We start from the raw sequence: 27,850 nt of genomic DNA on the forward strand, positions 1-27,850 counted from the left end.
GGTAGCGGTCCTGCAGGTATGAGCTGGTACAGTCCACCGGGCGGTAGACTGTCACCTGACCCGAGCGGAAACACTCACCAGCGCCTCTGTCTCGTTACAGATCGACACCAAGGACACCGAGGCCGACGGAGTGGAGAACGGACGGCCTGCCAGATCCTCACCCTCCAACAAATCCCAGGTACATTCCCACTGTGATCCTAGTCATGCTTTCTTGAAAAGAAACTTTTTTTCACTTTTTTTTTACTTTGAAAGGTAGTCAAATAAAATGTATATTAATATTATAATTAATTAGATTTTGTTTTAACAATTTAGTCATTTATAAACAATAATTAAAATTAATAATGAAATTATATATATATATATATATATATATATATATATATATATATATATATATATATATATATATATACAAAAGTTACAAAAAACAGCTAAAATATAACTTTACTAAAATGTACCGTCCATATAATATACTCTTAAAATCATAATTTAAAAAAATCTAAATTAATGATTAATTTATTTTATTTTAAGATTCCAGTTTTTATCAATTTATTATCTCAATAGTTGAGCTGTTTGCATTTGAATAAATTATTTTAACAATTTATAGTTATTTCTAAACATTTACATAAAGGGTTATACAATTATACATAAGGGTAGTAAATGCTGTACAGAACTGTGTATGTATTGTTGATGCTATAATTTGCTATAAAATGCCTAATTATTATTAATAAAACAATATTTAAACTTAATATGATTTTTAATATCAGAAACTGATAGTGATTTAAATAATGAAAAGATTGTATGTATTGTTGCAATTATAATTATGATTTTTATGAATAAGTACAAATGATGCATAACGGTAGTATTTGTTGTACTGATTTAAATTGCTAATTGTAATAATACTAAAAATAAAAATACATTGTACGGGTCAAAGCGATAGATGTATCAACATTCAATTTTTTTGATTAGTATGTGCATCGAAGAACTTATAAGTTGGATAAATTTAAATTTAAAAAAATATAAATTTTTTTAGTTTTTATGCAACCCTCAGATTTCAGGCCTTATCCTAATAGCTTATTTATTCAGCTTTCAGATGATGCATAAATGGACCTTTATGGTTTCATGGTCTGATTTCATATTCATTCTAGTTGACTCGAATCGCATTAAATGATTAATCCTGTTTTTCCACTTAATGCACATTTTAACAAACATGTGTTTATGACCATTTTTCAGCAGCAGATGTACATCGCCCAGGTCCTGCAGGACCCAAACTCTGACGAGACCGGAGCGGGCAGCGGAGAGGACGACGGCCAGGGGTCCTCGCAGGACGAGGAGATGATCAACGCCGGGAACAGCCTGAACGAGGCCGACTTCCAGTCCGGAGAGGACAGCCTCATCGCCAACGAGGTGCACCAGTAACGACCAGAGACCCGGCTCCGAACATCAGCACCTTAGAAACCCACGTCTGCCAAAACACTCAGACTGTACATAAGCACACGCTCGCAAAAAAAAAAACAAAAAAACACACATGCATGAAACGCGAAAAAAAAAAAAAAAAAAAAAAAACGATCGCGGGACTTCCCAGATTTCCACGTTTGGATCCAGGAAATGCCTCAGGAAGTGGAATAACGGATGGGGATTTAAAAAAAAGCCGTTTTCGCAGCGCTCTTTCTCCCATGGTTCGCCTTAACAGCTATAGTAGTCAACGTCGCCGGCTTTATTTGCTCGCTTTTTCTTCTTCTTTGCCTAAACGATCGGATCTGGCATCCCAAAGGAAAGCGTGCAATAGCGAGAGAGCGTTTGCCGGCTACAGATCTCGAACAGACTCGACTGACTCTCGGACTTCTCCCCCATGTACAGCATTTCCAGAGACCCCACACTCCTACCTTTTTTGTTTGTTCTGTTTTGGTATTTTTAACGCTCTTTTTGCCTTTTAACGGGCGTGTTAAACGCGCCTGACGGAGTACCGCGTTCCCGTCTTTGTAGCGCAGTAGAAACCGCTAAGCGGCGCGAGAGATGCGTAAACGCGACCGAGAATCCGTTCGATCGAGAAACTGCCAACTCGGATCGCAGTTTAGAAACCGGATCCCGTAGTTTAGCGCGCCTGCTTCTGTACGAAATGTTTTGGGAGAAATCTGCCGTCGGACAATGCGTCTTAGGTACGAACGGCTGACTGGGTTTGTTTATTTATTTTCTAGTTCGGCGTGGCGAGATCGAAGTGCTGATATTAAGAGAAACGCACTGGCGATCGATTGAAATAACGCCACCGAATAACAATTAAAAACCTAGCATAAAAGAAAATGAAGAATTATCATGCTTAACTTGAGGGTTTTGTTGCAACCCGTCTGCATTATGTTTAAATCGAAGTCCTCGTTCAAGATGTAGATGAGTTTTTTCTTCTTTAGATTTGGAGAAAGCGAATGGGTGCCGTCAGAATGAGCGCTGATACAAACAGTCTTCTCCAGACGGGAAGTGACGGACTGGATTGTTGTTTTATCGGCTCTTATTCTGACGGCACCCATTCACTACAGTAGAAGCTATTCTTCTCCGAATCTGACGACGATACACGAGACTCGCCTCGAACTGATGGGAATCCCAGTCTGAGAGGTTTCTAATGGAGCCGATCATGTTTTAGAGTGGCATATTGTCAATATAAAACAGAAACCCATTTGTTTTCTTACAGAAAACTGACCTTTAATGGATTAAATGCATGCGTGTCGACAACATGTACAGATCTGATGTACAAACCAGTTTTGTTTCGCAGTGTATTACAGACTTTAGTCGGGTGAAGAGAGACGTATAAATGAGTGTTAATCGTTTCAATCTAATAACCATCACTGCTGGCGTTTCATGAACTAGTCTGTTTTTGAGCATCCGGACTAATTTCTGTAATAATTGTTATTCTTATTATAACAGCATTTCATGTTTTCATACCTGCTGCTGCTGCACACTATTGCTCTAGATCGTTTTCTTTTTATTTATCGGCCTAAAACGACACGCCGCAGTGGTTTTCGTGACCCGGGCGTCTGAAAAGCGATCCGAGGGCGGGTCTGATGTCCGTTTACTGTGAGTTTTGCACTGATGGTTTTTATTCGTGTCTGGTTTCGCTACTGTATCCTCGAAAGCTGAAAAAACTGGAGACTTTGAAGAAAACATGGTGAAAGTGAATCCCGCGGAGGATCTGTTACCAGTTTAGTGAGCCACGCCAATACACTGGATTTGGCGAATAACTGCTACTGAAAGTGACTCGAGAATCGAAATCGAACAGCCTCAGGTGTTCTTTTATTTTCCGAACGCTAAAAATGTTTACATCTGTGTGTTTTTACTCGTTTTCCCTCCGCATTTCTCATCGATGAAGGCGCAAAAGGGTAACCTATGAAAGCTGTAGCTTCTTGGCGTGGTTCAGTTTGACACGTAGCTACATGCTGGAGATACTGACGTCGATTCGTGTCTTGCACGCTTTGCATTTCAAAGGAAGGTCGTTTCTTGGTTTTCTGGTTCTGTGCCGTTTTTTAGGCTCCCTCACCGGCTTCTTATTGAGTTAATGAAGTGAAGTCTCTTCAGCATTTGGCAGTGAAGTAAAGAGCGGTGCGGGTATTTTTGTATAATTGTGGTATGCAGAAACTTGTTTGGAGACGCAAATGTTCAGCCTGTCTAAGTATTTGATACCAGTCATGTATTAAAGATGTGTCAAAGCTAGCTATAACGATGCTGTCGCTCAATGGATTTTTAATATCTTTTGTTTGGTTTTATAAGCTAACCGTTTAAGTTATGCACAAGGTCTTTTAGAAACGAAAACACTGGAGATGCGATATATTTTTTTTTTTTTTTTTGCGCAGGAGAATACGAGCTGTGCGTTATGCAAAGAATGAGTCGCAGTTTGTACAAAAGTTGTACCGTGTGTCTGAAAGGGGGCGAGCTTTAACAAAGCGTGAACCTAAAGCGGTTTCTGTTGCTCTGGTCCGCTTCACCGCCGTAGGAGACGTAAGCGGACTGCTCTAGAACCCGTGTGAGAGTTTTGGCGCTCTTTTTCTGTCCAAGGTCGTCCTTATGGTGAAAGCGTTTGTCATCTTTGGTTTCTTGATCAATAAAAGTTGGTATTCATTCTGTGCACTTGATCTGTCGTTTCTTTCGGTCATGAAAAGGAAAGAAAAACAACAACTTAGACGTGAAAATTTATGGTGTGTTAATAACATGGGTATTACAGAGGTATTACAATTTGAAGAGCAATTGCAAACCACAAATACCAACGTGTGTGTGTGTGTGTGTGTGTGTGTGTGTGTGTGTACTCAAGTTACTACAGGCGAGTCATACCTAGCACATTAAAACGCATTGGTTTGTTTTTGCACGTTTTCATAAATGTTAGTTTAAATATGCAAAATATACATCATACATTTAAATATGTTCATATGTTTCCAGAACCAATATCTTAACATGGAATGAAGGCTAAAAATCGTGTTTTGTTTTACTGATCTATTAGAATCAACTTAACTGCATGTATGCTATTTTGAAGAAAAATAAAACTAAACGTGGTATGATAAGAGATAGGCACTTTTAATGCAGCTTTTAAACCCCTGAGAATCATTCGTTTCAGGTTTGGGGGATGGGGACTAGTTGCCGTCGTGGATGAGGCTGGTGGTGTCCTCATGCACACATCAGGGGTTTGACAGAGGGGTCTTTAGAGGTGTAGAGAGAGAAAAGCCGTGGTGATACTCTTTGGTCATTTTTGAACATGATGCTACTGATCTAATTGGATTCAATGATCTATGCTAAGCTGTGCTGAAAGTGCTATTGCCAGATGCAAAGATTTATTAACTCTGGGTGAGTTGGAGAATGAACAGATTTCCAAAAAAAAGTGGAGTATTATTATTATTATTATTATTATTATTTACCTGTGCAGCCATTCAAAAAAAAAAGTAAATAAATGTTTCCCCCTTCAGGTCTATGTGCCAGTCACATGATTTTTATTTTATTAACTATTATTATTATTACAGTTACTGTTCTATACTCTACAGTTCTGTAAGGTTTCACCTTTTCTACCACAAATAAACACCATTAGATGATTAGCTGTCAAGTTAAAAAAACATTTCTAGTCAATTTAGGGGTTTTCGTCTGATTTGTTGTCATGGCTGTTGCTTGCCTGCATTACTGGCCCGGGGGTTTGGGCTCCCCCGCCTTAAATGGGCTTTTGGAGGAAGGCGGAGCTAAGGGAAGGGGTTTGGGGTCGGAGGGAGGCTTGTAGGCGGAACCGAAGGGAAGAGGTTTAGTCCTCCGCCTTAAACAGGCTTGTGGCGGAACCAGAAGGGAAGGGGGTTGGGAGTCCTCCGCCTTAAACAGGCTTGTGGCGGAACCGAAGGAAAAGGGTTTGGGGTCCTCCGCCTTAAACAGGCTTGTGGCGGAACCGAAGGAAAAGGTTTGGGGTCCTCCGCCTTAAACAGGCTTGTGGCGGAACCGAAGGGAAGGGGTTGGGGTCCTCCGCCTTAAACAGGCTTGTGGCGGAACCGAAGGGAAGGGTTTGGGGTCCTCCGCCTTAAACAGGCTTGTGGCGGAACCGAAGGGAAGGGTTTGGGGTCCTCCGCCTTAAACAGGCTTGTGGCGGAACCGAAGGGAAAGGGTTTGGGGTCCTCCGCCTAAACAGGCTTGTGGCGGAACCGGAAGAAGAAGGGGGTTACAGGGTCCTCCGCCTTAAACAGGCTTGTGGCGGAACCGAAGGGAAGGGGTTGGGGTCCTCCGCCTTAAACAGGCTTGTGGCGGAACCGAAGGGAAGGGTTTGGGGTCCTCCTCCGCTTAAACAGGCTTGTGGCGGAACCGAAGGGAAGGGGTTTGGGGTCCTCCGTCTTAAACAGGCTTGTGGCGGAACCGAAGAGAAGGGTTGGGGTCCTCCGCCTTAAACAGGCTTGTGGCGGAACCGAAGGGAAGGGGTTGGGGTCCTCCGCCTTAAACAGGCTTGTGGCGGAACCGAAGGGAAGGGTTTAGGGTCCTCCGCCTTAAACAGGCTTGTGGCGGAACCGAAGGGAAGGGGTTTAGGGTCCTCCGCCTTAAACAGGCTTGTGGCGGAACCGAGAGGGAAGGGGTTGGGGGTCCTCCGCCTTGGCGGAACCGGCTGTGAGTCCTCCGCCTTGGCACTCCACTGGATGAGAATCTATTGGAGATAAACAATTATTCATGCCAGGTAACAGTTTAATTTAATTTGAAAGTGATATTATAATTTATTCGTATGATAAATGCTAAACCATTTTCAGTTACTTGTTCATGATTAAATAAGTGTTAATATGATTTTAATAACCTAAACATAATGATGTTTGACATTGAAATACTTCATATATACTTCTACTGCATTACTAGACATGATGAGAAATCCCCATTTCTCTGATTACTGAAGTCTTTTTTGCCTATTGGTTTACCCTGCAGTAAACAAAAAATAAAAAAAATAAAATGGAAAGGCAGCAGAGCTGCACAAGCCTATGGCCATAAAGTCTCTTTTTAACCCTGGGCCGGGTCCCCCTGCATGCTGGCCTCAGCAAGTACATCTCTTGCCTGGAAACCATGCTCATAGAGATGGAGTCTCGCCTCTCAGCCCGTGCATATTCCTTTAGCCCCGTTCAAACTACAAGCTACACATCACAATACTATTTATTTCAGTGGATGGCTTTCTACAGACACAAACAACAGTGGCTGCTGGTGATGGATGGGGAGTGGCCAGCAACACAACAAAGTTCAGAATTCTTCAATTTGATGCAAATGATGAGTGATGCAACACTACTCCAAAGCCCAGGCCCTTGTAATTTCTCTGGCTGGGCTTCCTCTTCAAACCTCTAAAAATAGTCAGAATGCAGCAGTGCTGACTGGTCTGCAACGAGCCCAAAGAGCCCATGTTACACCTCTCTTTATCTCCTTGCGGTTGCAGCTCACATCAAATTCAAGACACTGATGCTTGCACACAGAACAGCCACAGGCTCCAGTCTCCGTCTACTTCCACTCACTATTACTAATCTGCATCCTCCAGAAGTCTGAGATCAGCTAATGAGCGATGCCTTATGGTGCTATCATAAAGAGGCTCAAAATCATTCTCCAGGACATTCTTATTTATAGTCCCTGGCTAGTGGAATGACCTTTTCACCCCCATCCTGAATGCTGGATCCCTATTTCAATGCATCATAAAACCTTCCTCTTGTACTTACTCTCCAGCTTGTACTTATTTGAACAATGTCAGAGGCTGGTGTTGCGAGCACTTCCTCATTTTGTCTGCATCTTTATGATGAAACGCTTTATTTCTCCCCAACTGTAAGTCGCTACTAAATGTAAAGTGGCTTTTGGAGATAATAAAACAAGGTCACTCACTTCAATTCATTGAAGACCATGCGCTTCAGCGTCATGGTTCCCACCACACTAATTGAGCCCTATGGTTATTCACGATTGTTCTGCTGGCTCAAAATGACTTAAGCTTCTACAGCCATTGCTGTACTTTATCCCCAAAAGGATGGTGGTCTCCATCCCATCCTTATCCTATGGCACCTGAATTATGCCATCATGAAACAGCCATTTAGAATGATTACAGCAAATGACAACCTCTAGGGCAGATGGGAACTTGCATTCTGAACTGCCTCAATGCCTGGCTTGTTCCAGACCGGCCAGAACCTGAAGTAGTATCCACAGGTCTCTTCTCCACTGGGGCTGCACGGTCAATTTTCGCAGAGAGCTTGCTTTTTCCCCAGCCAATGGATTATGTTCCTGGGAGCAGCTCAAATGAGGGCTGCAGTAGTGCCAGAACATGCCTGGCCATACAGCAGCTCATGGCCTTCTTCAAAGTCGAGCCTCTCTCCCATTCAGGACATTTTCAGAAGGGTCTCTGGTCATTTCTCTGGTACTAAGTCCCCATCATTTACCATGGATTTACTGTAGTAACAATAACACGCACCATGGTATTGCTGCAGAAGCGTGTATATTTGTGTAAAGATTTACTGTTTTTAATGCAGACATGAATTAAATGCATTAAACAAGTAATGGAATATAATTACAGTATTTTTTGTGAAATCTTGTGTGCATTTGTTCATTCATACTGAATGATGTGCACACACTTCCTAACTCAAGCTAATACTACTATCAAATTTGTGCATTTCTAAAGAGACAAAAAATGAAATATTATTATCATCATTATCATCAGGTAGCACAATCCTGTTTCTTGATTTGAAACAATACCAGTCATTATAGCATGCACAAACTAAGAAAATGTTAAGATATTTATTTTTTTCATGGAAAATGAACCGGTTACACTGCATTATCAAAAAAGACATCAGCAATTGAAGGAAAATGAGTTTTTTCTATCATTTCTAGAAATACAGTACTCCTTCCCTTATCTCTGAGAGTTGAGGTTACTGGTAACAAAGTACATTTCTCAATAAGATTCAGATTTGCTTGAGGTACAAACCAGAGTTTGTACTGTAAAGTGTTTTATGCATTTACTCACCTTGTGGTAACTGGCATTCAGTAGTCTGAAAGACCTGGATAGTTTTACTATAGTAACCAAAAAAAACATGTGAGATGAGTTTAATGTCACATGAAAATTTAAACTCTACTCATTTCTAAAATATACTATTTACCTCTTTTGAGATATTTTCTGCCTCGTCTATCGAGAACTGCTGCAGTCTGTCTCCGAGCTGAGAGGCCGATTTCACGACGTCGTCAAAGAATGATTAGTGGCGTGAAGCCGTCTGTAGATTCAGAGAAAGACACAGACGGCAAACTCTACAGAAAAACAAAACCGTGTTTGAGAAGAATGCGAGTTTATACCGCTAAGTAACCAGTTAGTGGATAAATGCCAGAACACCTTGAGGAAATGAAGCGTGATCCTGTGTCTCTGAAAGCCGTTTGAGCTGGCGTCTCTTCCCCTCAGATCACTGAGCTCCAGCTTCACTCGCTCCAGCTGTTCTTCAACTCGACTCACTGCAGCTCTTTCCTGATCGAGTGATCAGCGCTTCACATCAGAGCGGCATTTCTCAATGGAGGCGGGCGAGTTGGGTGAAGATCCTCTCAGTCTCCTGCATCGCTGCGTGAGCAGAGCGCTGATGGAGACGTCACAGTCACCTGGCGACCGGACCAAGCGAGGCATATCTGCTTTCCAGACTCACCTTATGAGACTCCACGGCCTCTCTCAGCTCCAGGAGATCTCTCTTTCCAGCTGGATTGTTTTCTGGGCGTTTCTCGCGCATCTCGAGATACCCCTGCAGAAAAGCGGAATGTCGTTCAATTAATAAACAAAAGAAGTCTCTTCTGCTCACCAAAGGCTGCATTGATTTGGTAATAGTGTAGTTTTCAGTCTTCAGTATCACGATCCTTTCTGTAAATCATTTTAATATGCCGTTGAAGACACCGTGATTCTTAGGCCTAAAAGAACAACATCTTCTAACATCTGTCAACTTTGCTTCATTTAATGCATCCTTGCTGAAAAGCTATCCTGCAAGAAAAGCAAATTATTTAATGAAGCTCATTGGCCCATTATTACTTTATCAGTTTCCCTGGTGAGAGAAAAAGCACATTTGCAAATGAAGAGAAGGAGCTGTACCTGTTTCTCTTTCCGTTCCTCTACAGCTGAGGCGGCGTCGTGATTTTTGTGTTCATCCACCAGGCACATCGTACAGATGCACACGCCCGATCGATGCGGCAATAAGCGTCCAGGATTTTATGCGTGTTCAGAGCAGACCATCTCCTGCACGTGCGTCCGTTGGCGTCCATCAGGCTGTGTTTTTTTACTCCTGAAGAGATTCTCGTGCTGTTCGAGTGCTCTTGGCGGTAAAACTGCGACACTCAGACACGATCGCTGCCAGCTATCCGTTTAATCTCGGCGCAGGAGTCGCAGCGAACATCTCAGATGCGGCTGGAGGCTGGCCGCCACGGGGTCTCGTCGCTCCTCAGTTTCTCCACCATTTCAGCAATCACCCACGTTCTTGCTTGGCAGGCGGGTCTCCGGACTGAGTCTCTGCTTGCACAAGGACATCCGTAGATTGCCTTCTTATCGTCTTGATCCGAACGTCGAGATGCAGCGCATGCGATAACTGTGCCGCGAAGTCGCGCTGGATCGCCAAGCAGATTGAACACACCGGACAGCAGAACTGATCCTCGGCAAGAAATGCTGGCTTCACTGCCATTTCACTGTATGAACAGCACATTTTGAGTGTGTGGAACTCTTCTTTTGACTTGACTCGAATGAGCGAAGTGACATATTTTTAATGGTCGCATGCTTTCACTTATGGCGCGATGGTTTGCTTTGGCACAACATGCATTATTTCTCATGGAGGTAATATCGTTCTGTACTCTGCCATCCACCAAGTTAACACATTGATGCCACATTATAGCGCTAAAAATAATCATAAACGCGGTTATGATGAAGCATAACCACGTTTATGATTATTTTTAACCCGCTACTATTTCAGTCATATTCTCAAAGCGTATCTTACTTTATTTTGAAACGCTTAAAACTGACAGCATTGTTCAAACGCCTGTTATTAAAATGCGATTTATAAAATATATGTTCAAAGCAACGCCCTGCTGCAGCGCCATGCTGAATTTAAAACAAACGCAAAGTGAAACGTTTGGAATGCTTTGGAAATAAACGCGAAACTAGCACATACTTTCGTTTTGGGGTTCGGCAAAAAGCAAGCTAAAACTATGAATAGTCGCGTGAATGAAAAACTAAATAAAAGCCACAAAACGGTCACAGAGTCAGTCAGACTCACCCCTGTGTCTGGTGAACTTCCCACGCTCTTCTCCCAAAGACACGAAACAGAGTCCGACCAGAATATGAGCTGAGCGCCCTTGCTGTGTACCGTGCCTGTACTTCTGAACGCATGCATTTTCGATCCTCCGCCTCCGAAATTGCGCGGGACGCTCCGCCCTCATGAGTGCTCCGGATCGTCCTATCAGCACAGGTGTTGCCAGGTTTCGTCGTTTTCATGTTTATTTCCATCATACAGGAGGAGAAGGCAATGCAGCTCAAAATCAGTCAGGGCGGGTAAAGTGCGTTGGTGCGCTGAATCTTTTAATTGCCGGATTACAAACGATAAATGCATTTGCGAGAGGCTTGCTTTTTATTATGTATCGATGCATAAAAAAAACTAAAACGCACATTTTTAGATATAAAAATGTTTCATTTTCAAAATAATCAGTGGTGGACCGCAAGGAAGTACGTTTATTAAATATTCTCTAAAATTAAGTACAAAGTTTTTTTCTCACTGGACAGAAGACAAAAAACGACGCATTATTATATAGTAAACCCAAAAATATATGAGTGTACGACTTTTAACATATTCAGAAGTAAAATGCGAAGTAATATTCATCAGCGCCTTGGCGTGTTAGAGTATAAAGATAATACTTTTAATTCAAGGATAGTTGCCTAAAATTATTTTTGGTCGAATTATCCCTCAACTAATTTACAAATATGAATTGTAGGTAGTGAATTTACTAAAAATGCAGTAGGACGTAAAAGTCTTTGAAATCAAAATATACTTTCCCAAGCTTGCAATCGTATTTGTAAGCTCCTTTATGCTCGTTTGACCGGGTTTTGCTTGACCGGCAGGCGTCGCGAGCGCGCGGCGGTCAGGTCTTCGGCGGAGTCATTTTCCAGAAGACATTGATTCGGTTCAAAGATTCAGAAGGTTTTTACAGAAGACGACGCACGCTTGAAAAAGGACAGCGGTAGCCATTTGTTAGAAGATTTATTTCTACAAAGATTATTTAGTTTGTTTTACATTAAACAAAGTAGTAATATTGAATTGCAACACAAAAAAAATGTTATATATATATATATATATAATTTTTTTATCAGTTACATTAAAATATGAAATATTGTGAATTTATTTAATGTAAGTGGCCAGTGAAAAAATATAAAAATCACACCTGTATACGTAAAAAAATACAAGAAATAACAAAGAAGTGAACAAAAGCGGAAATGTATTTTGAATGATTAGTAATTATTTGTACATGTTTACAGACGTTATATTCTTTTTTGCTTTTCCTATTAATATTTTTATAGTATTTGCTTCGATTTGGACAATCGTGTCGTTCCTAGAGCGTATGATAAAACCAGAGACTGTGGTTGGTCACGTGACTATGATTATGACAACATGGCGTTTTATTTCTGCCGCGCACATTCACGAGACTCATCTCAAATATTAATATCGCTTAAAATCCCGGATGACTAGCGGCGTCGAAGTCTGAAATACTGAAAGCTTAAAACTTAGCGGCAAAGGTTTATAGACATTGAAAGTTTAATTTATAAAATTGTGAGGCTTCGTTTTAGGAAGACATGGCAGCTAAACTGGACCACAGACTTCTAGCTAAAATAGGCTGCACCTGTTAGACAGAAATCGAGGTAAAAGTGGGTTTGCAGGACCTAGATGTGCATCCGTACAAGCCTTAGTCATGAAGATATTTTTTACTTTAATTTCTACACGTAGCTGCTGGTACTGTAACTTTTCCACGTTTAATAGCGTAAATGTAAATAGCGACTTGCATTAAAGTCGATTCGCCCAAAGCCACAGCCCGTTTGCTGACCCTGCTTGCAGCCTGAGTGCGTGGAAGTGGAGTGTGTATGCGTACTTGCAGGATTTTCTACCGTTTCGTTTGAAAGGTTGTACAGGCGTCTCTCGGTTCTCTGGACTTCCCCTGCAGACCGTCAGCGCCGGGCTTTATTCTGGCGCTTGGTTTCGACCTCAGACCATCTGATCACGCACCGACTATTTAACCAGATCAAGCGAATCGTTACTTCTTTATGGGTTAAAGACCTTAAATGGCAAAATCGCTTTAAATATAAGCATTAGAAGCTTAAAAAATCACTTACAATTATCAAATCTGTATGATTGCATTAGGAAAGACTAATCGTTTCTGCTGTCTGGGCTGCTTTTGAGAATTAAATCATTATTGCATCATTTTTAGCTTTTTTTAGCGTTTCCTGTTAGAGGCCGAAATCTCACGAGCTTGCACCCCGTGAAGCTATAAAGTGGCTTCTTTTATACATCGTGTTATTCGACCACAGCAAACATGCAGACGCAGTACCAGAAATACAGTTTTTATTAATAAAGCATGTTTGGCACATATTGGTGTCTTGTAGTGTAGTGTCGAGGCGAAGCATTGGGGTGTGAGTGTTGGTGGGCTCATAAGACTTCACATTCATGTTTTATATAAGTTAAATACGGCTTGCGATAACGCGTACCTTCATATAAAAGCACTCTTGTAAATCCATTAATGTTTGAAAGACTATAATACAATATTTACTTATATATATATATAACCTCCATAAAACTACCATACAAATAACGAGAAGCATTCTGCGCTCTGCGATACCAAATCGTCTTTAAAAAAATATTACACCCAAAAAATTGGCATTGTAGAGTAATCGTGATTTTGGGTAAACTAATATATAAAAAGTAAAGTAATAGTAAAAAATGATCATACTTGTGACTTTATACCACTTTTCAAACCTTTTGAGTCAGCAAGATTTAAAATTTTTATTATATTTAATTCAAATTCATGAATTTTGAATAACAATAGCATCTCTCTGTAAATGACTTTTGCTGTCACTTTTGACAAGCGAATGAATGATTGAAAAAGTCTCATTGACCCAACTTTGGAAGGTGGCGGGCTTTAAGTCCTTTACGTCATGACCTGGCGGCGCTGCTGAGCGGCCTTCCCGAAACAGAAAGGACAGAGCCTCCGAGAGCCAGACCCAGAGACAGGAAGGCCATGATGGCTCCAGCCGTCCTCCGCCTGCGCTCGCGTCCACCTTCCTGTCCACGAACACAGAGACACGACACAATGGTTTACGTTCATACCATTAGAGGCGTTACATTTCTCTTATTTCATGCAAAATGAGCAGATCCACTTTTCTAAGTATGTGAGTTCTGAAATATTTAATGGCGTGAAATTTATGCGTGAAAAATATTCTCAGGAGCCAATAGACATGGCTGTATTAATTTTAACTAATGTACAGTACTTCTCTATTAGATTAATGGCCATGTATCAAGACAATAGTTTGTTTTGCATGTCGCCAAATGATCAGTTTTCTAATTAAATATATCGCGTATATTTCCAGACAATGAATCTGACCTTTTGAATCAAGCCAGGTTTAAAATAATTTATTTTTATTTCTATTACAAGTTTCTCTTTTTTTTTATATCACGCCCCGTAAATCAGCTATCATAAAATCTATCACCGTGTGGTAGTAAAATGTTATAAATATATAGTAGGCCATTACGTACAGTATGAACAAACTGCAATCATAAAATAATATATGGGCCGAATCTGTAAAACAATAAAACAAACTTTAAATATACGCCGCGACTATAAGTATAATATCATAATTACTCAAATGTGTATTTTGGATGTTTTTTATTTTAAAAACACCCCTGAGAGGCATGCAGCCAGATCTATTGAGAGAAATGCAAAGAAAACACTGTCAAGGCTTGGTTGTGGATGGTTGCTAAGTGTTGCTATACAGTTTCTGCAGAGTGTTCTGAGTGTTGTTGTATTGTGGCTTACTGCTCAAGAAGCTGGTTGTGGGCGGTTGCTGGGGTGTTGCTATGCAGTTTCAAAGTGTTCTGAGTGTTATTTGCTATGCAGTTGCTAAGGTGTTGTAGTGCTTTCTTGCTGTGCATTTGACAAATTATTACAGAACATTTTTCACAGCATTAAGTATAATATCATAAATGTAAATGTGTATTTAGGATGGTTTGGAGTTTTCATTGAAACTATGAAAATAAGCCAGCAAATTTACATGCCTTAACACTCAATAGTTAATCTCAAATGTTTAAACCATACCATTAGTGTGTTTTTCAGAAGTAGGAATCCCTGAGAGCGTTCAACTCAACTCAACATTTCTGGTAGATTATTGGATCGATAGAGGGTCATACAAAATGCGTATTTATCGTTTAATTTTGTGTGACCCGCACTTTACATCAAAAGATGTTACCATATAATCCCATTTATAAAAATGGCCCGTTTAAAAGTTTGCATCCCCTTGATTCTCAACTACCGTGTCGTAAAATAATGAAGGTTTTGCAGATTCTGCAGGCGTGTAAACTTTTGACCTCAACTTTGTTATCTACATTACTTCTGGCTACCAGCTCGTTTTATTTCTGCAAATGATAAATGCATCACTGATCTGCCATCAATCACATCATGATATTTTAGAAGTCGTTAATGTGCTTTTAATAGTTTTCTTAAATTGTTTATTCGATTTTAAAGCTTTGTTTCACTCTAACTTTACACAAATTTGTTAGGTTTTTGTCGTGTGCATTTTATTTCTCTTTTTCTTCCATGATCTTAGGTAGGAACATTGGGAAGGCGTTTCGCCAGCAGCCAGTTAAAGTAGTTGATTAAATCTTGTCGTTTATTTCACTTGAGCGAAAGCACATGCACAGACTAGCCAGATATCCGTTCGAAAAGGCAAAGAAGGATCATGAAGGCGATGAACCAGCACGTCGTGTAGAAGTAGGCGGAGCAGATAGAAGCGAAGGCTGGACGTTACAGGCATGAAGGGGCGAAAATCACGGGCGCATGCAGACCCGGCAGCAGCTTGCTGTCTTTACCAGGCTGAAAATAATGCAACAAAAAAACACCGTGCGTAAATGTACTGAATCGTTCAGCGGCTGCGCAAGATTTCATTGCTCAAAGTAGCTAAGCGGCGTCCATCGTTCGTCTTTGTTATCCTCGCACCTGCCGATTCTGAGACGCGTATATTTTGCAGTGTATGCACGTTTGTGTGATTTATTGCCGTGAGGATCCATGCATGAACACAAAACAGGATAAGAATGACCAGTAAGCCGCATAAACCACGGGAGAATAAACGCGCTCGAGATGCAATCAGGCCTTCATAAAGACGCACCGTTTGAAAATAATGAAATTAGTGTTGAAAATGAAGTTGCGTAATGTTTTCTCCACCCACATGCAGACTGCGGTCAGACTCCGACCGAGCCAATCAAGCATGTTGAATAACGGAAACAAGACGCAGGATGAAATACAGCTCTGAAGAGAGAGGGATGTAGACAGGAGCTTCAATGCTAAATCTCTTTCTTCGATGTTTTGATATTATGATGAACATCACGGTTGGAAACGCATGAACGAAGCAGCAGATGGATTGTGGTCTAAGCGTTTTGGTTCGTTTTCAATGAAATTCAATACGCAGCGTATCAATTCATGTTATAATTGAACTCTTGATTGCATGAAAAATATAAAAAAGATATAAATTGAATTGCATGAAAAACATTCTATTTTGAGGCACTGAACATTTTTCTCAATTCTGAATTTCAAAATTGTGAAGTATATGAACATAAGTGCAACTTTAACTCATTGCAAAATAAACATGTTTTAAATAAGAGTTTTTGCAGATATAAAATAAATCAGCTTTATAAAAAGGTATATATAATGTAATATATTACATTCACGTTATACATTATATTTACTATCTGTAAATATATTTATTTGTAGTATAAAAATTGCTTCAAGTAAATAAGCTTCGTAATAAGACAGACTCATCATCAGACTGTGAAAGCGAACTCACACTTTCCCACGCCAAGCGATGGTAATTTATAAATCCACAGTGATATGGGAAACGTGCGATAGTGATAGTGAAGGCGAAGCACACAGAAGGCGCCATGACCCAGAATCTGTGGGAGAAATACGAGAAAACACTGTAAACTGGTTGTGGAGCGGTTGCTAGGGTGTTGCTATGCAGTTTTCAAGTGTTCCTGAGTGTTGTTTGCTATGCAGTTGCTAAGGTGTTGTAAGTGTCTTGCTGTGCATTTGACAAATTATTCTAAATTATTTGTTGCTATACAGCTGCCAAAGCAGTGTTTAAATTGGGCTATGGCTATGTGAATTTATAAAGGTGTTTGTAAAAGTGTAGTTGCTATGCTGTTGCTAAGGTATTCTTGGTGTTGTTGCTATACGAGATTTGCTAAGGTGTTTTATGTGGGTTATTGCTGTGCAGTTGCTCAAGTGTTGTTGCTATGCAGTTGACAAAGTATTCTGAGTGTTGTTGCTATGTAATTTATGTGGTTTTAAAGTGGTATGGCTATATAGTTGTTAAGGTGTTTGTAAATTGATGTAATTGTATGCAGTTGCTAAGGTGTTTTGTAAGTGTTGTTGCTATGCAGTTGCTTTAAAGGTGTTCTGAGTGTTGTTGCTATGCAGTTCCTAAGTGATTTGGAGGTGCTATTGCTTGTGCATTTGCTAAAGATATTCTGGGTTTTGTTGCTTCCCAGTTGCTAGCGTGTTTTATAAGGAGTTATTGCTGTGCACTTGCTCCAGAAGTGATGTTGCTATCACAGTTGTCAAGGTATTCTAGGTGTTGTTTCTATGTAGTTACCATGGCATGGCAGTGGTATGGCTATGAAGTTGCTAAGGTGTTTGTAAGTGTTGTTGCTATTACAGTTGCTAAAGGTGTTCTGCATGTTGTTGCTATATGCAATTTTCAAGATTATTCAGTGTGTTGTTGCTATACAGCTGCCATGAGTCTGTTTTTAACTGTGTTGTTATGTAGTAAGCGTGGCGTTTTAAAGAATGTTATGGTTATGCAGTTGCTAAGGTGTTTATATAAGTGTTGTTGCTTTGCAGTTGCTAAGGTGTTCTGCATGGTGTTGCTATACAGCTGCCATGGTGTTTTAAGTATTGTTGCTGTACCCAGTTGCTAAGGCGCTCTCTGCATGTTGGCCGTATGCTGGTTTCCAAGGTGATCAGTGTTTTGTTTTCTATGCAGTTGTAAAGGTGTTCTAGGGTGTTGTTGTAAAGCTGATTATTGTGTGTTTGGCCATGTAAATGTAGCCAGAATGGAGAGGTGATTGTTTGTCGCCGTCTCAGCGCTCTTCTTGTGCTCATCTACAGACAGCTCTCAACTAAAACATGTTTTTATTTGATATTCAGTCTGGTTTCGGTCTTTGTTATCCATGGCGTCACCTTTCTTCCAGCAGATCCATCTTGTTCTCCTCTCATCCTCAGCTGGTTTGCTCTGCCGAAACTCTCCTGATAGAGTACTGATAAAAGGCCTACAGAAGAAAACAGCAATTAGACTGCTAAATCCTTAGCAGCTTTAATTCAACTGGCTTAGTCTTTTTCACATCTTACCAGTCTAGGAAGTGATATCTGGTACAATAAGCGAGAAATAACGACTGCGCTGTGATGAAGTATCGAGCCTTTTATCGCCATAGCAAAACCACCTGAAAAGAAAATCAACTTAATATGAACGCAGAACTAAATATGACTTGCCCTTTGATTTTAGTTTTATAATGGAATGTAGCAGAAAATAAATTAATACGTAAATGTAAGTACAATGAGAAGTAATCTTATAATTAAATAGTTTTTTTTTAAATAAATAAATGGATAGACTTTTAATTATTTTGAATGTGCATTTAATTATATTTATATAGTATGATTAATATATATATATATATATATATATATATATATATATATATATATATATATATATATCTCTCACACACATAATAATAATTATAATAATTATAATAATTATAATTATGTGTATAATTTAATAATTAAATATTATATATATATATATATATGTGTGTGTGTGTGTGTGTGTGTGTGTGTGTGTATGTATGTGGTATTCATAATATTATTGGTATATATTATATATTTTTAATTCATCTATTGTTACAAATATATAATTTATTTACTTCATGATATTATTATTTAATAATATTCTTTTAAAAGTATTTAGAGTAAATACATTTTTTTAAATATCGTATAATTAATCATTTATATTTTATCTCTGTAAATAAATGATTTTTATTGAAGTAGAAAACACATAGTTTACATTTATGAATCATGGCAATTACCTAGCTGGAAGCAAGCTTGTATTACAGATTAGCTAATTTATTTATGCTCCAATTTTTCAGTTTTTAGTTTTGTTGCATGGAAAGCACCACACAGATTTAGACGCACTAGAGTGTAATGTGCTGGTGTGAGACTCACTAGCGATGCTTTGATCATGGAAAGCGGCGAAGGTTTCACCGAGTCCCTGTATCCGCTCATGATAAGTCGTGTAGGGGCTGGCAGAGTCTGACCATCCGAACAAACCTGAGGAGAACGCTCAGCATTCATGAGATCCAGGACAAGCACATCACATTCAGTCGCTCTGCCTGTAAAAACTCATAAATGCATTTGTTTGAGAGTCTCTGATTAATGCAGATGATTTTGATCATGGTGATGAAGAAGGCAGCGGCTCCAGGGGTACTGACAGGGCGCGGTGACAGAAACACAACGAGATGGCCGCCCAGACTCCTGCGATCCAGGATCTTCTGAGGATCCTGCAGATTCAGTCACGAAGTCATAGAAACAGGCTGCCTCATAATTCACCCCAAAATCAAAAGATAGTTTCTTTAGACAACCGAGCACTGTGCGCATTGATTTATTTAATTAAAGTGTTTAATTGCCATTAAACAGTGAATAAATAAATTAGAAAACAGCAATAATAATACTATTATTATTATTGTATTAATATTAAGTATTATTATTATTATTATATGAATCGAATAAATAAATAAACATTTATAAATAAAGAAAATATATTTTACAAAAATCTAATAAATTGTTTAAAATTTGTTTTATTTTATATTTATATAAGCGGTTGCAATGAATAAATTATATTTAATTAATAAATGCACTTAAGAAAATGAATAAAATGTTTTATGAATACAAAGTATCTATTTAAATGAATAAAACATTTATGTGAATATGTCTTTGAGTTCATGTAAATAAATAGTTTTGTTTATTTATTGTTATCTAACTAAAGCGATCAAAACATATATTATTAAAATAAATATTTATTAAAATGAAAATATTTACCTTAAAACATTTTACAAAAGCAAATTAAAATAAAAAATATAGTATATATATATATGTATGTATATGTATGTATATATGTGTATATGCATGTATGTATGTATATATATATATATATATATATATATATATATATATATATATATGCATACTAATCTTTCCTATTCCTGTATATATATACTATATATATTCCTATATATACATATATATATATATATGCCTCAGAAACATCTGATCCAGGTTCAATGGAATAGGAGCATGTTAAATATTGCATGTCTTTATACTATATATATATATATATATATAATATATGTATATATATATATATATATATATATATATATATATATATATATATATATATATAGTATGCATATATAGGGAATATATATAGTATATATATATAGAATAGGAAAGCATTAGTATGCATATATATATATATATATATATATATATATATATATATATATATATATATATATATATATATTATGCATATATAGGAATATATATAGTACATATATATAGGAATGAAAGCATTAGTATGCATATATATATATATATATATGTATAGTATTGTGTATATATAGGGAATATATATATAGTATATATATATATAGGAATAGGAAAACATTAGTATGCATATATATATATATATATATATATATATATATATATATATATATATATATATATATATATGCATACTAATGCTTTCCTATTCACTATATATATATACATATATATTCCTATATATATATACTATATATATAACAATAATAACACCTATATATATATATATATATATAATATATATAATACATACTAATGCTTTCCTATTCCTATATATATATACTATATATATTCTATATATACATACTATATATATATATATATATATATATACTAATGCTTTCTATTCCTATATATATGTACTATATATATGTTCCTATATATACATACTATATATATATATATATATATATATATATATATATATATATATATATATATATATATATGCATACTAATGCTTTTCCTATTCTATATATATATAACACTATATATATTCTATATATACATACTATATATATATATATATATATATATATATATATATATATATATATATATATATATATATATATATATATATATATATATACACATATGCATACTAATGTTCCTATTCCATTGAACCTGATCAGATGTTTCTGGAGGCAGGCGTGTAAAAGCAGGCACCGTGATCTTCAAGCGTGTTCTACCTCTGATAGGCCTGTACTGAGATTGAGGCAGGTGAGGAGCCAACGGAAGACACATGGCACAAGCGATCATCACATTATTAAACCTGGCCTGCAGGGCGCTCGAGGCCCTTCTTCAGTAGCGTTAGCCGAGAATTAGCCGGCAAGGATCACAGGCGACCGTGAAATGCCGAGATAAACAGACCAGAAGCACACCAGAGGTGCAGTTTTTCAACATGTAAGTGTTGCTTTTGCACTTTTTACCGCAACGCACATCAGCATTTCTGGTCATGCTTCGACCGAAGACCCCTGTCGTCACGGCCTGCGCAATATATGAAGTGCAAGTAGTGAAGAAGCGTACCGGTGGCGTCATGAGGAAGAAATTCCGCGGCAGCAGCGTTCCCAGCATTTAACGCCAGAAGAAAATCAACCCTACGCCACATTATATCTGTCAGCGGGAAACTAGCGTTGAACTGCTGTTCCGCGTTAAATTAAACACGGGCGCTCTGAAAGCGAAGTAAACCGCGGCAACAGCCTTGTTTCTGGTTTCAGGAGCCTCTGCGGTATCACGGTGTGGCTCCTGATAAAGACATAGATGACTTGCGCTCTTGTTATAACTCCCCACTTGTCTTTGGGCACCTGGATCCATGTCTGATTCTTCGTGGCCAGGCGCGATTCGGCGTTTGGCGCCTGGAAAGAAATGGATATGTCGTGAATGCATGCACACAAACCAGTGAAGACCAGGAAGACCAGAAAGAGCAAGTCCACATCAGACTGTATGTGACACGCTGTATCACGAAATGTCATTTAATAGTGAAAAGGAATACAGTATAAAATCTAAACTATACGAATATAAATAAATACTAAAATGAATTATGAATAGTATTGCATGCCTAAATATCAAAATATTTTTTTATTATTATATTGTACCAAAATAAAAAAGAAATAAAATGATCAATTTAAAGTAAAAATGTAAAACTTATAAATTAAATATGTCTAAATGTATTATGAAAAGTTTAGTGTTCTATAGCCTAGATATTAAGCAATTTTTAAATGGTTTTAAAAATAATTTTATTCAAAATATAGAAAAATAAAAATAAATAGAAAAAATTAATAAATACCACACCCAAGCAAGATTTAGAAAGTTATTTCCAAATTAGAAATATTGTCTAAACAATTAATTATTAATAATTATTATTATTATTATTATTATTGTGTGTATTATTATTATTATTATTATTATTATTAAAGCTTAATCTAAACTAAACATGTATATATTAGTTAACTGTGATTAAATGAAACAGTGAACCTCTCAAGTATAATGTATGCAAGAATCACAGTAATAAAACATAAAAAAGAATGAAAATGAAAACATACCATATATCATACAATGTTAAAACAAACTTTTATAGCATTTCCACAACACAAATGCACAGCAACGAATGAGTTTCACAGTCACAGCAAATACTTCAAGTAAAGTGAAGTGAAATACTCACTGGCCTCTCATGCAGCACTGTTGTACAGTTCTGCTTTGTACCCAGAGCCCTATATGCAGTGGCCGCCCTGAACCATTGCCTTGACCACGCCCTCCTCATGCGCCTTATGCAATTGGGGGCAGCTGTTTTTGCACAATGTGCATATCTGAGCTAAACACTGCACCCAAACACAGCGAAAAAACACACACGACACGTCTGTAAAACAGCACATCAACAGCCACAAGACAATGGTCTGAAGGAATAAAAAGTGAATCATTATTTTTATTTATTTACTTTTACTATTTTTTCATATATATAAATATTTTTAAATAATTTATAATATAATATCATATCGTATAATGATATATAATAAATTAATTATTTACACTGACACGTATTTATTTGTTGTTTTATTAAATAAATACAAATAATAAAAAATATATAGTTAAATTCAAAAGAAATATATATATATATATATATATATATATATATAATAATATATATAAAATATTTGAAAAAACATATATATATATATATATATATATATATATATATATATATATATAATGCATAATGCATTATGTATTATAAATATTTAACATTTTGTCATTAATATAATTACTACATTTATTAAGACAATTCCTAATTTATTCATGAACAAATATAACATATTTATGTTATGATGTTGTTATATTGGCAATAAATGGAATGAAAAGAAATAGTGTATAATTTATTAATGTACAAGTAAGCCTTTTTTCTTTTATATATATCTTTTTACATTAGCTATATATATAATATGTTAGTATATTTGTAATAATGATATAAAAGATTCTTAGTGTTGAGAATGAAACCCACGCTTCTTAAAATGCTGAAGTGCTTCTGATCACAAGACGTGCAGATAAGGGAAGCGAGCGCACTCTCTGTTCATATTTAGTTTCTCAGCGTCGCCTCACTCCTGGCCCTCGTGAGTTACGGCTGAAATTGCGTGCACGATAGAAGCGTCCAGGGATTTCTCACTGAAATATCTGCAGATAGGCAGCAAGCAGAAATACAACCAGCAAAATCATCCACTTGAAAACGCAGGTAAATTACAATGAGCTGCTCAGATTCGGGCACACCTGTATAGAAACACTTTACAGATATATAATGTAGGCACATTTTCAGCATTTTTAACAAAATTGCAGCATTATAGCCATGATATTTGATTTTTTTAAATATCATTAGGCAACATTAATAATCAAGTACTATTATATTATCAGCAGTGATATTTTTACTAAATTATAATAATATAATAAATTACATTTAACAGTTTAATAGAATGCCATAATATTATTTTAAAATTATATATTTTTTGAATTAATGTATTTTAAAAAAATGTAAGTAAAATAGTAATGTTTCATTCTTACATTATTTATGTACTAATAATAACTTTGAGTGCGATATTATCAAACCACTTTTTAAATGTGTATTATTATTTTCAAGATTTATTGTTAATCATAGCTGTTATGGCACCATAATCCACTGAATATAACCATTGCCTATAAATACTGCTAATATATTTAGATTTTTCCCTCCTCAAATGTGGATGAAGGAGTGTATGTTATAAAAGGAGCCTAATATTCACCAAAAAGAAAATTATGTGTGTGTGCGTGTGTGTATGTGTGTGTGTGCGTGTGTGTGCGTGTGTGTGCATGTGTGTGTGTGTGTGTGTAGTGTGTAGTTAGGGGAAAAACAGCTGCAATGTCACGTAAGACGCATTTGTCAAAACTACATTTCCCCATGGGCCATACCATCATCACTTCAAATGACATCACCAACACCAAACGCCGTAAATTAATTGAATGATTGGAAAATAATTGGTAATCTCCTCAGGTGATGCTTGAATGGACTCTGCGACATTTTATAATCAGGGTATGGGTTTTTCTGAATCAGTTCGCTCTTGTTCACTACTGGGGAGCTATCTGTGATCTGAGTTTCGTAGTTATGAATTTTATCCTCCAGATAGAAGATCTTTCATGCAATTAAGTTAGTAAACTCTTTATGCAACGCTACAACGACAGTAATGACCAGAGTTTGATTGACAGGTGGTCTGGACTCATGTTGTGTGATGCTGCCCTCTGGTAACATTAATGTACTGCACAGAAATATTTATGGATAAAGATGGCCATCAATCAAATTTACGTGTATACTTTTTATAAAATATCTCAATTAGAATGGCATTCATATATTTCTGATTATTGTATGATTCATGAAACGCTGAATAAGGAATGTGTACATTCTCTGGTTGAGAAGCAGTTTTTAATTGGTGCCATGCAGCATATTTTTAAAGCATTTTTAAAAGTAGAAATCCTGCCATCTAATTTAATAATGAATAGATTATTATTTCATTTCCAGGGCTCAGTATTAAAGTTTTTATTTGAAATGTAGTTTTGCAGATATTAATTTATTAATTTACTAATTTATTCATGTTTTTGTATAAATAAATAAATATTATAAATAATATTATAAATTATACATAAAAATTTATATATATATATATATATATATATATATATATATATATATATATATATATATATATATATATATATATATATGTATGTAATAATATTAATATATGTTTACATAATATGGCATATTTTAAGCTTCATTTTCAATACTGAAATCCTGCCACTAATTTAACAATATTAATATATATTATTATTAATGTTTGTTTATATATATATATATATATATTTTCTTTTTAATGTAATATTTATTTAAAAAATATAAATTTTTAGATATTTATAAAAAAAGTGCTAACAATTAACCATGATCCAAGCGACTAATCACTTGATTAATTGCATCCCAAATAAAAGTTATTATTTTACGCAGTATAGCATATTTTAAGCATTTTTAAAACTGAAATCCGCCTAATTTATTATTAATTTGTATTATTCATTTCCAGTGCACAGTATTACAGTTTTGGTGCCAATATAATCATTTATTTATTCTTTTTATAAATATGTTTAAACATCCATATATAACATATTCATCGTGTTTGTACACAGCACAGAGTGTACAGAGACTGGTTAATCTGGTTTCACGTTTTTTTGCCGTTTATTTTCAATTTCACATAGAGACAGAGAGGACTCTCCACGGTCCCTGTGAGTGACAGCTTAATCTTTGTCTCTTTATGAAAATAAACAACTTTAAAGCCATGAAGCTATACGCGTAAAAGCCCTGGCACTATTTCTAGCCTCTGAACACACAGCCATTGTTAAAGCCTGTCAAAGATCCGGATGGGGAGATGTTTCCGAACAATCTGTAGCGTCTATCAAGCATCTCTAGGCGTAGGCTAAAAGCGTCTAGGTAAAAACGTATCTGTTAGGTTTAGGAAGTTGCGGAGACTTTTCATAGAGCTGTGTCGAATCAGAGGAAGATGATGGGTGTCTAATATTAAAGAACATTGAGTTCACACCAAAATAACACAAATCAGTCAGGTCTGGAGGATTTATCAACACGCAGAACCAGTGAATTAATATTTAAAAAATATGTTAAGGCGTTTCTGTGGCCTTCCTTTTAGTAGAACCGACAACGACACATCTAAAAATGAGATTTATTAAATATCAGTCTTTATTCCCTATATTTTTATTTGTATTGTGCTTTTCACATTATACATTCAAAAAACACAATTTTAGTGTTACTGTATTTTATATAAATATATGTGTGTGTATTTTTATATATATATATATATATATATATATATATATATATATATATATATATATATATATATATATATATAAGTTGTATTTATTATATATTAGTTGTGTTTTCATGACAGTAAAGTTTTTGTTTCAATTTAAGCAGTTCCTTTAACTAAATATGTTTTATATGAGCAAATGTGTATTAAAATATCACAAAAAATAATCTCACATGAAAAAATCTCAAAGACTATTTTTAATATCATATAAAAACATAATGTAATGTTATGTTATTATATATAGTTTGTTTAATGTATTTATTTATATTTAATTATTTTTGTGACAGTACAGCACTTTTACACCCATTGTATTTTTGTTATATATATATATATATATATATATATATATATATATATATATATATATATATATATATATATATATATATATATATATATATATATATATATATATATAATGTTACAATAATTTTATTTATTATATATATAGTTTGTTTAATGTTATTTATATCCTTACCACCTATTGTATTTTTAAAATAAATAAATGTTATTTATTTATTTATTTATTTTAAATATATATATTTATTTTATTTAAAAAATGCAATGGGTGGTATAATCTCACTCTTTAATAAACTCAAATATTAAACTATATATAATAAATAAAACTAATAATAAAATATATATATATATATGTATGTATATATACTTAGAGTAATAAAAAATTTGTTGCTAAAATATATTTCATATGGCAAAAATGTGTATTAAAATGTCTAAAAATAACAATCTCCTCTACAAAAACTATCAAAAGCTCTTTTTCTGCATCTCTGTTTCCCCCAAAGCTGAATCAGCGTCGGGCTTTCCAAACAGACTCTTATAAAAGAAACGCTTCGAGAAGCTCCTGTACCCGCAGTTTTGACGTATTTCTGAACTGCCTCTCGATCTAAACTCTTGGAGCGGAGGTGGCTGTAAACCGCTCTTACCTGGCTCTTCTACGCTTCTCTGACCCGGCAGAAGTAGTCTAAACGCAGCTCACTCTTACGCTGGGTTTTGGCGGGTGCGTACCTGCCGTCTCGGAAAACCAAATATCAGCTGTCTGCGGGGCTGGGAGGAGTCTGAACTTGTTGAAATCACGGCGGCCCGAAGGCGTGAGGCGTCGGCCGAAGAGGAAGGGAACAGCGCATTAGAAAAGCCACTAAATCAATATTATGATGGAAATGCGTGTGATGCGCGCTGTTTGTCAACCTGATAGTTCAGAGAAATCATTAACCATAAAGGCCGTGATTATCACATATTGATTCATCTTTTTATGCAAATTAACAGCATTACTGTAATAATGGCAGTTAGTTACAAATCACACACCTTCTTTCTGTTTGTGCTGTTATGGAATATTATGATTTCCGTTCTCAGTTTGTTTGTTTTGCACACTTTTCAATAGCGATATTTCAAGCTTTTATGAAAATGCGATTTGTCACTGCGTGTATCCGTGCCGTGCTTTCCGTCACACAAAAATATCTGCGACCAAGCAAATAGCGATAATAATTCATGTTAAATATTACGTGATAACTGCTTTGAAA

General features: G+C 36.2%; 1 protein-coding gene and 1 pseudogene across 1 annotated transcript in view; both read left to right on the forward strand.

Annotated features, from left to right (window-relative positions):
- LOC122354008 overlaps positions 1-1,539 on the forward strand; it is a 29,224-nt pseudogene extending 27,685 nt beyond the window's left edge.
- The window catches only part of LOC122353861 (G protein-coupled receptor 137Ba-like), a 1,117,577-nt gene that overhangs the window by 480,616 nt on the left and 609,111 nt on the right, over positions 1-27,850 (forward strand). The gene's annotated exons all lie outside the window — the stretch shown is intronic.

Source organism: Puntigrus tetrazona, chromosome 11 (assembly GCF_018831695.1).
Source record: "Puntigrus tetrazona isolate hp1 chromosome 11, ASM1883169v1, whole genome shotgun sequence".
Classification (NCBI taxonomy): domain Eukaryota; kingdom Metazoa; phylum Chordata; class Actinopteri; order Cypriniformes; family Cyprinidae; genus Puntigrus; species Puntigrus tetrazona.